We start from the raw sequence: 14,226 nt of genomic DNA on the forward strand, positions 1-14,226 counted from the left end.
GACAAATAAATAAGGGGACATAGGGTCCCCTTGTCTTATACCCTTCTTCCCTTGGAAAGGTTTTGAGAGTTCATCATTAATAACAAGAGTAGGCAACTGTAGAGATGCACACCATAACCCAACAGATAAATTTGTATGGGAAGCCAAGTGCATACATCATCGTCTTGGTAAAACTCTATTCAATCGAGTCATAAGCCTTTCTGAAGTCTACATTCATTACACACCGTAGGGACAAACCTTTCTGGTATACCACTTCAAGAGTTCATGACTAAATAGTATATTATCCAGGATACTTCTACCCTCTATTAAAATAGTCTAGGACGGTCCAATAATATCTTTAATGACTAGTTTCAATCTATTAGTAAGGATTTTTGTGATGATTTTGTAGAGGATTGTACAAAAATCTATTGATCTGTAGTCCCTTACAGTAGTGGGAATACTGATTTTTGGTATGAGGGTAACAGCAGTACAACTCACATTTTTCAACATTTTTCCAGTCTTAAAAAACTGCTGTACAGCCCCTACTACATCTTTTTTGACAATATCCCAATGTGTTATAAAGAATTCTATAGGGAATCCATCGATACCTTTTGATTTATCAAGTGACATGCTCTTCACTACTTCCAGGATCTCTGCATCAGTGACTGGTTTGATAAGCGGGTGTTTTTTAAGGGAGGATAAACAGGGCCCCTACTGGATAATTGTAACATCTGGGCATGGTAGTTTTTCTGCAGCCTTTCCCATCATACTAGTAAAGAATGATACAAAGCTCTTCTTCTACTTGTACAGGGTCCGTAAGCTTTGTGCCTTGAGCGTTATATACTAAATCAATATAGTTTGTGTTAGTTCTCATCTTCCATTATGAATGGAAGCAATTGGTGTTTGCATCTCCACTTTTGATCTAATTAGCTCTACATTTTTGTCTTACTGCCTCTTTCTCAACCTTGCTCCATTTTTGAATATCGACTAATATTTCCTTTTCCTACTCTATCAGTATTTAGTGCATGGGATTATTCTCAATTTGGCTTTGTACTACTTCCAACTCTTGTCTTAAATTCATTAGTCTTTGTGCAATCCTACTATTGATCCTCCTAAATCAATAGATAGCTCTATCGAATGATCATTCAACTTACAAGGATACTAATTCAATAGGAATAGACCTTGATTTTAAGGTCAGAAGCTTGAGATGGAAAATAAAGTTGTTATCACAGTTTTTCAATTACATCATATGGCAAACAAATTAAAACAAGCAATAACACAAACTTATAATAGTATTCCGTTTATTTTGCTATGTAATATGGAGTGGCAAACCATTGTATTTCTGGATTTTTTAAACGTTCTGTGCTACGTATGTAGTAGTAAACACTTATTCTTCACTTTTAGAGTATTGATATAGTTACTTTTGGTATGTATCATGATACTTATACCTTTGAGTTCATTATTGAGCACGTTAATACAATTGGTATTACATTGTGATCATTTTGTCTTGTTTGGCAACATCATTTTTATGCAAATTATGTGAGCACAATAACAATATGTATAGATTTGAAACAACATTTTATTTTATCAAAAATATAGATTTTTTGTATGAGTGATTGTAAGCAATAACAACAACATTACAACATCAAACTATATATCTAAACCACCCACTATACTACAATATTACGGCATCAACAACAATAACTAAAATACCACCACAAATTGTACCTAAATACCGCCAGATACACTATACCTAAAGACCAACTGTTGTCTCATGCTTTGATGATGATGAGATAATACTCAGAGGACCAGATCCCTCGCTTACTTCTCCCAGGCACAACCGTCACACTCTACACAATTTTGTCCGCTAGTGCATAACTGTGTAGGTGCACAACGTACCAAAATAGACACTTGGTCCAATCAAAAGTCGATCACTCAATTCTACACTACTATAAGTACATGCGGATGCTCTTTCCTCCATAATTTTTGAAAATTAAAGGATTCTACTACGGCAGCAAAAACTCTCTCTAAGCTTAAGTTCAAAAACTCCTACTTCTCATATTGTAGGTGTTCTTGAGTCATGTCTTGTAATTGATTTACTCAGACATTAAGAGTAAAGCTTTTTTTTTTCTTTTGAGTTTCTTAGGTAGAGTTACCTAAGCTTGTGTTGGTAAGAGCTAACTAGTCTTGAGAGTGATTTTGACAGAGTTGCCAAGAGGTAATTTAATAGAGTTATTACAAATTAAAGAAATTTATACTTAAGTTCACATGGGGTCTGTAATCTAGATTTGTGTTGATTATAGTGGAGTTTGGGAGATTATGAGTACAGATCATGATTTTTCCTCCCTTGAGAAAGGAAATTTTCACGTAAAATCATTGAGTTGATTGATTTACTGCATATCTTTGTGTTTACTGCTTTATTGTAATATATTTAACTTCAAGAACTTGGTCCCTTAGCAGTGGTGTACCCCCCATATTTTAAAAATTGGTATCCGATCAAGGACACTCTAAAAGGTTTACACCTAGAGTGAATTCTTAATCATGGAAGCACCACTAATCTGGAGGAAGGATAATCAACCACTAGGCCATCCCATTTCAAAGGGAAATACTATGGGTGGTGGAAAACTAAGATATATGATTTTATTATGGCTAAAGATAGTGAACTGATGGATGTGATATTCTATGGTCCTTATGTTCTAGTAAGGAAAGTGAAAGAAGGAGACATAACCAGAATGATTTTTAAAACCAGGATATAATACAATGATGAAGATTGAAGGAAGATTGAAAAGAACATCAAGGTGAAGGAATTGTTAGTATGTGGGATTGGACCAGATAAATACATTCATATCTGGGTCTAGTGATGAAGATACTAATGTTTCCTACTTAGCTAAGAAGATTGTCAAGGCTATGAAGAAAAGCGGTTAGATTCAAAGAAAAGAAAGCAGCAGCAAGAAAGGGGGCACTATTGAAGTCTGTCACAAATATGGGGAACCTGGACATTCTATCAAAGATTGTCCTCTACACAAAATGGATTATTAAGAGTACTTGAAATTAGGAGGTGATAAAGTAAAACATAAGGATCAGGTTCCAGAGAAGTCAAGAAGGAAAACTATTACTAATTATGCCATGAAGCAAGCCTTAGCTGTCTTGGGAGATACCTCAAGTGAATTTGATGAATCAGAAAAGACTGAAGATGCTTCTATGTTAGCTGTGGAAGATAATGAAATCTTCTACAACTCTTTTTTTGCTCTCATGGAAAAATTAGATGACGAAGAAGAGAATAAGGTAACTCTATTTGATATTAAGCAGAACTTGAATGATTATTCCCCTAAGAAGATAAAGAAACTTGCAAATGTCTTGCTTAATTCCTTATACGAGCTTACTGCTGAGAGAGATTTACTTAAAGATACGGTTGAAAATATAGAACATGAAAAACTAGCCTTAACCATTCAATTGTCTGAAGTAGGAGAATAGTTCTTAAAACTAAAATCTAAAAATAATGTTTTGATGGATCAACTGAAGAAGACAGCTGACTCTGATGGGAAAGATAAAAACAAAGCTATAAAGCTTCAAATTGATCTTGAAGAAAAGTTTAAGAATTCTCAAAATCTTCTTATGACTACATTTTATAGGAATGAAGAATTAGAAATGGACCTAGTCCGCATAAGAAAATATCTTAACAAATCCCTAAAATGAACCACCTCCTCATAGATTCTTGCAAATCTAACCAATCAGGGGAACAATAATGGTAGAGTCCTTAGGTAATAGTACAACACTCACTCTCTTAAATCCTAAGACAAGCATGTCTCTATTGTTACAAATGAATCCAACAATCCTCTATACACTCATTGTGGCAAGGATGGTCACATGAAGGAGGAATGTCAAGGATGGCTTAGAGTTAAAATGTATACTGCTAGATTTATCCAGCTAAAGTAGTATTTCTTTAATGGATCTAATTCCTTTACAAAGTTTAAGAAGAACTAATTACCTAGATGTAGCAAGAAAGTTGTGATCATTCTTTTGTCTTCCTTTTGGGAATTCAGACTCAAGTGGGTTCCCAAATCTAACAAATAACTTGTGACGCCTCGAAAATAACCATGGATGCCACACGGTGCTTAAGACTATGAATAGTCTAAATCTAACCCATGATATCTATTCATCTTGAAACTTACATAAAAAGTGAACTAACACATATAAAAACTGCAGGTTACAATTCCATGTCTTAATGTAAGTCTTTAACTTTAGAAAACTTAAACAAACTCTTTGAACTTAAGACATACACAGTATGACAAACCTCTACTACTAACTAGAGAGCCACTTGGATAAACCTCAGCTGATCCGAACATAAACGGAAATCAAGTAACTAAAGTACTTTCATCAATGAATAAGACTCTGATAAGCTGGGTCCTCGGACTATGAAGACTCACCAAAAGTCAAGATACAGGTAGTGATGCCAGTAGTCAATCGTGCTACTAGAAACAAGCACCTTGTAACACCCCATATTCAAGTACGTGTATTGGCGTATTCAAGTACGTGTATTGGTCTTATTTATATGGAATTAATTTTTTTATTTTATTTATATCAAAATTTGACCGTCGATGGTTCCATGCGAAGGTTATTGAATAAGCTTTCCAACGATATAAAGATTTCCAAAAATGGATAGGTTTCGGATATAATCGAGCACGTTCGAAACTATAAAACAGTGGCCGAGATATTTGGGAATAGAAAATGTTTTTGAAAATTTCCTGCACACAAACTACTGAGGCCAGCTAAATTTTTGGGTCAACTTCGAACGATCATAACTCTCTTAATATAATAAACTGGGATAGCTGCGACCTATGAAAATAAAGATCTTTGAGTCTTCTTTCCAATTCAATTGGTTTCATCCAAATCCAACATCTGAGTAAGGAGTTATACTCATTTTACTTCAGCCTATCAAAACAAATTTTTAGGGTTAACTTCAAACGACCATAACTCCTTGTACAGGATGAACTGGGTGGCCTACTTTATATGAAATGAAATCCCTTTGAATTATCCTTCCAACAATACCAATTTCACCCAAATCTGATATTGGAGCAAAGAGTTATGGTCGATCTACTTTAGCTTATCAAAACAGTCCATTAAAGGACAGATTTGACATTATTTAAATTTTAAAGGCATTTTGGTCATTTCCTATTATATTATGGACGGGAATATGTGTATATATGCATGCATATGAGTTCAAAAACTCATTTTCATCATCAATCATTGAAAAAGAATAAACCCTAGCCAAATTTGACCTTTAAATTACTTTTGATTCAACCGTAGAAATTCCAAAGTAATCCGATAACTGCGTTTGTCATCTCGAGGGCTTCGAACAGCACCTATTATTTGTGCAAACAGGATTGCATAATCAAGAGGTGAATTCTAAGGTATGAATATTGTTTGCCTTTGTTCTTTTCCATATGTATATGTGTGATAGAGGATTATATGTATTGGTTGTTATTGAAAGGTGATGAAAATAGGGTTATGGACTATTTTGAATGGTTTGGTTGTATTGAATTATGGAAGATGGATATGGTAATTGAGTTATGGAAGGTGGATATTGTGATATACTATTGAATTGATGATTATTTATGTCTATGGCTCAATTTGTTTTAATGGATTGGTTGGAAGGATAAATGAGTCCAAACTTGATATTGGAGGATGTTGTATGAATATACATGGCATGTGAATGTAATTGGAGTATAAGAGGGTTAAAGTGACACCCTTTATAGTGTAATTAAGGCTTGCTACTTAACCACTAGTTTGGTGAATTCAAATAATTGAATTGTGATGTTTGGTCGCCAATACTAGATTGCTATATATGTTCATTGTAGATAAGTAATCCGAAAAGACGGGAAGTCCATTTGGGACTAGTATTGAAGGTTGACAGTCAGGTATGTAAAGTATACTCTATACCATATCTTTGGCATGAAAGTGAACAATTGTTCTATTAAGAAAGTTTCCAAAGTTATTCAATAAAATGTGATCCATAATGGTTTTGTATGATGTCCTACGTTACCAATAAACTTGTTTCCACCCTACAAGATGTCAAGACATTCCAATACTTACTTGTCTTCCAAATCTTACATGTTTATTGCACTAATAAATGTCAGAAGGTATCCGGTTACTCAAACAATATCCATGTGCTATTAATGACTCCAAAACGTTTCATTGATATACCAATAAGTTCCTACTTTATTGTTATGGCATTGATGACTCCAAAACACTTCATTGATGTGCCAATAAGTTCTTACTTCATTGTTATTGCATTGATGGTCTATTTATATGTCTCTTATTGATGTATCATTGTTTCAAAGTATCAAAAATGCGGTGGCGACCAAAATAATAATCTCAAAGATTAATTGAACTAAGTGATGGAAGTTCTCTCTTATCAGGTGGTATTTCAGGGGCATAAGCCTATCATGGGCCGATCCCTATTTATGTGTTTATGGGTGGTATCCCAAGGGCATAAGCCTATCATGGGTCGATCCCAGTTGATATGTACTGGAGGCAGCCTAATGGTCACAGTACAGTACAGTAATGATTACAAAGATGATAAGAACGACGGTAAAGTGATTGAATAAATACAATGTATAGGTTGTCACAAGTTCTAGTAAGTGTGGTCCACTCCTATTACGATTTAGTCACTTGTTTTTGATTTCTATTGAGCTCCTATATCATATGTGATTATCTATAGCTTTACATACTCAGTACATATTTCGTACTGACGTCCCCCACGGGGGACCTGCATTTCATGTTGCAGGCACAGGTACCTCAGCTCATACACCGCACAAATAAGAGCCAGGATATCCAGCTGCTTTTGGTGAGCTCCAGTTTGCTTTGGGACTTTTCGTGTCATATCCAGTCACTTTTGGTATTGTATAAAAGTTAGTTATATGGCGGGGTGTGTCCCGACCTTAGTTAAACTCTGTGTATTGTCTAGAGGCTTTGTAGACCTAATGTACAGTCAAGGTGGTGTTTTGTTAATAGACGTGATGGCTCCAACGGCCAAGTATTATATATACATATATATGTTTGCTAGAGCTTATCAGGTGATTATTTCCTTTTATATGTGACATGATGCTGTCCGAATTTCAGGTTGTCATAGAGGTATGCATGGGAAGTATAAGGTTATGAGCTGATTCTCCCGGGCCTCCTCGGTTACGAGTGCCAGTCCGCCTCACTAAGATTTGAGGCGTGACACACCTGAACCTATATTATAAGACAATGTAGCACATAGATGTATATAGGGGTCAGTATTTCTGGAATGTACCGAGTATGTGGGGGTGATTGCATAAATAAAACAAGAGTTATATATATATATATATATGTAAACTTTTCAAATAATTCCTACTAAGCGTAAATGACTCACCTTGTACTTTAATAAAAATAAAGACTACAAGATCATAAAACATGGATAATGAAGAATATGGACAATCTTAGTGAGCCACATCACTTAGTTTCTAAAATCTTTACTTTTATTATTTCTTGTGGGAGATTCTCCTAACCGACATAAACCATGTAAGCTACCATGGAGTCCAACGTCTTACACACTTTGGGGAGATTTATTCTACCCTTGCCATCAGAATAGAACCTTAACTTAAGTCATCACTATATTTCATCCATATTGAGAAAAATCTTAACCTACGGTGGCTCATAGTTTCCAAGAATTTAGGATACGCTCATCCTCATTCCCTTCTTGGTGCTAAATACTACTCCTAAAATACATATATGCTCATACTTAAGAAATCCACCTGAAATAGCATAAGTGTTTATAGACTGAAAGCTAATTATGCTTCTCTTTTACTTTAAATCATACTCAAGATGAACAATTTGTGGATTTCATGTCTTATCTTTAGATCAAAAGATCAAGCTTTCTTGAATCATGCTATATTACATATGAATGGAACTTCAAAAGACTTAAACTTTCTTATAAACTTAATGTTTCTTCTTAAATCCTGAAACTTATACTTTCTTTAAGAAAATTTGAGACAAAATAGGTTCAATACACATATAGAAATCTTTCATTAGAATCCAAATCAAAGTAATGAAACTCAAATCATAACATCAAACTTATAGTTCAAAACATGAGTAGATGTAACCTTTATGCATCTTTAGCCTTATAAATCATAAGATAATGGTATACTTCAATACATGAGAATTTAAGGGATGAACCCTTATATAAAACATTTAAATTCAATCTTAAAATCATGGTTTTTGGGCATAAGGATGGAAGATTAACCTTGTTCAAAACCCCACATACCTGGAATTACTTAACTTATGAAGAAGACTTGAACTTTGAGACTTGAGAGATGACTTAGTGAGAAAACCCTAATCTTGTTGTTCTTGAAGATGGGAGGAGAAAAGATATTGTTAATTGATTGAAGGATAGAGAAAATAACGCCTTTTTGGGGTTATAGGTCGTGGATTGGGAATTATATGAGGGGAAAAAGACCAAAAATCCCTTTAACTAAATCTTACAGAAATTGATCGCCAGTCATCACGAGTCAAACATACGACTACTATGATGAGGGTACGAGTTAGACTAGTAACTCATAAGCTCAGTAGTGGCAAAGCTTGAACATACTGGTCAACATATGAGTAGTAACTCATGACTCATTAATTGTGTATACGACTTAAAACAACTTGTATCATGGATAAAAACTTAGGGAACCTATACTGCTGAACTCACAACCTCACTTCATACGATATGTACCATGCTTTGATGATTTCTAGGGTCAACTCTTATCTGCAATAGACTTTAACTACTCCACACTGCCATAGGTATGACTCAAGAGAATGAGTCATATATTGCACAGTGTCTTTCAAATATGGGGTATTACATAACCTCTATATATAGGTGGGAGCAAGGGAAGATAGTCAAAGCCGATTCATGAATAGTGGATGCTCTACGCATATGACTGGAAGAACTAACTATTTTCTCTTATTCAAGGTACTTCAAGGTAGAGGTGTCTTTTTTTAAATAGAAAGAAAGGCTATATCCATGGTGTTGGAAAGATTGGAAAATACTTAAATCATGTTATTAAGGATATTTATTATGTGAATGGTTTAAAGTATAGTTTTCTAAGTGTGTCCTAAATCTGTGATAAAAAAAATAAAGTGAAGTTCTTATCTGATGGGTGCAATGTGTCTAACTTGAAGTCTGGGAAAGTTATACTCAAAACTAAAAGATGTGAGAAAATGTATGTGGCTAACTTAGACTCAGTAGCTGACAATGAATTGACTTATTTAAGTGTTCAAAGTGAAAATGTTGTTCTGTGGCATAGAAGGTTAGGACATGTAAGCTCTTCTCTACTTAACAAACTAATATCAAATGACCTGGTCCGTGGCGTTCCAAAGCTATAGTTTTTAAATAACAAGGTTTGTGATGCTTGTATCAAAGAAAAACAAACTAGATCTTCCTTTAAGTAAAAGAAGCAGGTAAGTACCATAAGACCCCTTAAATTATTGCACAAGGACCCATGTGGACCTTTCAAAGTTCAAAGTAAAGATGGGAAAAGATATGTGTGTTATTATGGATTACTATTCTAGATTATCTTAGACCATGTTCCTAAGAGCTAAGGATGAAACTTATAAAGTATTGGTGGTATTTGCCAAGCAAATTAAGATAAAACTGAACAACAAGATTGTAGGATTCAGATTTGATCGTGGAACTGAGTTTGAGAATGACAAAGTTGAAGAATTTTGTGCTGAAAATGGCATTAGTAATAATTTTTTTTCTCCAAGAACTCCTCAGCAAAATGGAGTGGTCAAAAAAAGAATGGGATACTCATAGAAATTACAAAGACCATGCTGATTGATAGTAGTCTTCTTAAAAGTTTTGGATTTGAAGTTATTAATACTGCCTGTTATGTAACCAATAGATGCTTGATCAGATCTATCTTAAACAAAACTCCATATGAGCTTATGTTCAGTAAAAAGTCTAAGCTTGACTCTTTTAGAACCTTTGGTTACAAGTGCTTTGTTCTAAACAATGGAAAGAATGAGATTCAAAAATTTGACTCCAAAAGTGATGAAGTTGCATTTGTAGGCTACTCCTCAATAAGTAAAGCATACAGAGGCTTCGACAAAAAGACCCTATGTGTGTAAGAAAGTGTACATGTGGTCTCTAATGAATTAAGAAAGCAAAAAGATCCTGCTGAAGGTGAAAATTTTGACATGGAATAACTTATTCGTATTCAAAGAGATAGTATAGCTGAAGTTGAGGTTCAAGAATAGAATGATACACTTGTTGATGAACAAGGTGTTAGTGAATGAAGTCCTCAGTTATTGAATCCAAATTTAGAAGAAGAATATGTTCAAAATCCTCAAGGACCTGGTCCCAGCAGACCTCAATCAAGAAGATCAAATTGAAAGCAGAAATCATTTTATCTCCTTGAAAATTTAACCTCTTCCTTAGAATCTAGAATGCAAATAGGAGCTCAATCCAGGAATTTTATGGCTTTCTCGTCCTTCTTGTCATATGTTAAACCTAAAAATATAAAGGAATACCCAAATGATGCTAACTAGATCAATGTTATGTAGGAAGAACTTTAGTAATTTGAAATGAGCAAAGCTTGGCACCTGATCCCTAGGCATGTTAAAAAAAAAATCATTGTGACAAAATGGGTGTATAGAAATAAGCAGGATGAACATGACACTATCAGCAGAAATAAAGCACGATTTATTGTTCAAGGATATAATTAATAAGAAGGTATTGACTGAGACCTTTGCTCCTGTTGCCAAAATGGAAATAATTATGATTCTCATTTCTTTTGCAGATTATATGGGTTCAAAATCTTCCAAATAGATGTCAAGAGTGCCTTTTTAAATGGAGATTTGAAGGAAGAAGTTTATGTCAAACAACCTCCAGGTTTTAAGGATGTCAATTTCCCACAGCTCTTTATGGGTTGAAGCAGACACCTAAAGATTGGTATGAGATACAGTCAAAGTTTCTTCTGGAAAATGGTTTTAAAAAAGAAAAAATTAGTAATATTCTCTTTCTAAATTCCAGAGAGAATAACTTATTGATTGTGCAGATTTATGTTGATGACATAATTTTTGGAGCAACTTCTGAATCTTTGTGTGAAGAAATTTTCAAATTAATAGGGAGTAAGTTTGAATTAAGTATGATATGTGAACTGAGCTTCTTCTTAGGTCTGGAAATCAAACAAACTTCTCAAGGTAAAATGATTTGTCAAGACAAATACATCAAGGAGCTACTGAAGAAATTCAACATGGGAGATGTCAAGCCAATTGATACTCTCATTAGAACTAGCACAAATATGGATAATGATGAACCTGGTACCTCTGTTAATGAGACTATGTATAGAGGGATTACTGGACCCTTTCTATATCTCACTATAAGCAAACCTAATATTGTGTTTATTTTAGGTATGGGTGCTAGATTTCAAGCATGTCCAAAGAAGTCTCACGTGAAAGTAGCCAAGAAAATTCCCAGATATTTGAAAGGGACTGGGACCTGGTTCTGTTTTATCCGTTTACAGATAGTTTTGATCTAATAGGGTATGCTGATATTGATTATGCTGGATACTTAGTGGATAGAAAAAGTACCTTAGGAATGACTCATTTCCTAGGCTCTTCTCTAATTTTTTGGGGATCTAAGAAACAAAATTCAGTTGCACTGTTTATTGGTGAAGCTTAATTTATGATTGCGGTTTCTTGTTGTGCTTAACCGCTATGGATCATACATCAACTGAAGGACTTTCGATTGTCTCTGATACTATTCCTTTAATATATAACAATATAGGTGCTCTAAACATGGCTAAAAACCTAAAGTAACATAAAATGACAAAACATATTAATGTAAGGCATCACTTCCTGAGAGCAATGTTGAAAAAGGAGACATTTGCATGAAATTTTGTAAGAGTGAAGATTAGATAGTTGATATTTTCACAAAGGCTCTTCACAAGGAGAAATTTGTAAAGAATAGACTGAGGTTGGGATTAATCAAGATGAATTCACCTACTTCGTGAATCAATTTTCTCAAATCATTGGCTATGATTAGGCGACAGGTATCATTGATGGAATTTGTGTTTTTTTATCTAATTCGATACCATACCTTTGAAGGTATACACGTATGGTGAGCCACTTTGAAGGGGAACAAATAATACAGACACAATATAAAAGATTTACTCCAGCAAGGGAGAGACCTAGTACCGTCCCACAGGTTAATATCACTCATGTGCACTTTAAAAATTACATGAATTTCTAAACCTATTTTATCTTCTATACCCTCTACTGAAAACCCATTAGTTGACTCGTCTTCCTCACCAGTTTCCATGGATGATTCCACCATGTAAGAAACCCCAAAAATGGTAGAACCCATCTCTGAAACTACTATAATTTTTGACCAAAGTAAAGCTTTTGGGTCACCTATAGAAGTCGAGTTCCCTCAAAACCCCATTCCTTTAGAAAACCCAGAAAAGGTAAACCACCCTGAAACTCTAAACAAACCTGGCTCTCCAACCACTTATGATTCAAACCCTATTATTGCCCAAATATTTAATAAAGAACTCTCTGTCAAAAAATCCAACCCCTCTAGTAGTAAGTTGGCTAGAGAGGATTGGATTGCTGAGAATCTAATATTGCTGTCAAATAATCCTAGAGAGAGTTCTATAGGGATGGAGGAACCTGTTATGGGTGATGAAAATATTTATCCCTCATTTGATACATCTCCTAAAGCTGATAAGCATACTAGTTTGTTTGTACAACCTCCCAATAAGGATGAGGGGTTGATAAGGATGACTTGCCTCTGAGGTGGTTTGTGCAAAAACAAAGAGGTAGTAAGGGTAAATAAAAAGTGGTTAACTATATAATAGTGACCAAGACTTACTCACAAGAGGTTTTGAGAGGAAATTGATGGGAGATGCCATGAAGGCAAGTAAATCTTTAACTACCAAGAAAAAAAGATTGAGAAAAGGAGAAGTGTTAGATGCAGATGTGGAAGTGGTTAAAGTTGAAAAGGGTGATGATAAAAGTAACTCTGATATTTCTACTGCAACAAAAAAAAGAAAAGAGAAGTTCAGGGTGAAGGGAGGACTAGGTCTTCTCAAACAAAAATAAGGAGTCCAAATCCTAAGAAACATATTATTGTGAAGAAAAAAGTAACTGGGGGGCCTGATCCCAAGAAAAGAAAAGTTATTAAAGAAGACTCTGGGAGTGGCTCTAAAAGAAGGAAGCTGGTGACCAAGACTTACTCGCAAGAGGTGTTGAGAGAAAATTGATGGGAGATGCCATGAAGGCAAGTAAATCTTTAACTACTAAGAGAATGGGATTAAGAAAAGGAGCAGTGTTAGATGAAGATGTGGAAGTGGTTAAATTTGAAGAGGGTGATAATGAAATTAACTCTGATGTTGTTGCTGTAACAAAAAAAAAAAAGAGAAGTTCAGGGTGAAGGGAGGACCAAGTCCTCTCAGATAAAAATAAGGAGTCCAACTTCTAAGAAACACATTATTGTGAAGAAGAAAGTAACTGGGGGCCTGATCCCAAGAAAAAAAAAGTTATTAAAGAAGAATCTGGGAGTGGCTCTAAAAGAAGAAAGATAGAGAAAGAAGAGAAGTGTTTGACTAGAGAGGAAAGAAATGACATATTAAAAACTTAGAAGGTTTTAATTGGGAAAGTGTTTTATTCCTAGATCTTTAAGAAGCCTGGAATGGTGGAATTAGTAGTGTAAGGCACCAGGGCTTGTTTTACCTTTTAGAGGAACCAGTTCCCTCTTCCTTTGAAAATAAAGTGAGGCAATTTTATTACACAATGAAGTTTTTTTATGATGGGCTGAGTCTGTCAGCTTTGGTTTAAGGAAAAAAAATTGAAGTTGGATGAAGAAACCTTGGTGAAAATTCTGGATTTTCCTATAGTTGGACTGAGGACTATTTCAAACCAACAACCCTCAACAGAATTTATGATGGATGCCTCAAAGGTAAAGGGAACATCTATGGCTGGTGTAATAAAGAAATTTCTCAAAAGTGAATTTCAGATAGTTTTTGAGTTTGTGAATAAGGTGGTTTTGCCCAAGTCTGAGAAGAGGACAATAGTCTCTGTTGTTGATCTTTTTATGATCAAGTGTCTGAGTAAGTTTGAACTTATCAGCCTACCTACATTAATGATAGAGCACATGTATAAGGTTATCTATGTCTAGAAAAGGAGATATAAGATGCCTTATGGATATTTTTTCAATAGGGTATTTGATTACTTTGAAGT

This window comes from Capsicum annuum, chromosome 8, assembly GCF_002878395.1.
Source record: "Capsicum annuum cultivar UCD-10X-F1 chromosome 8, UCD10Xv1.1, whole genome shotgun sequence".
Lineage (NCBI taxonomy): Eukaryota > Viridiplantae > Streptophyta > Magnoliopsida > Solanales > Solanaceae > Capsicum > Capsicum annuum.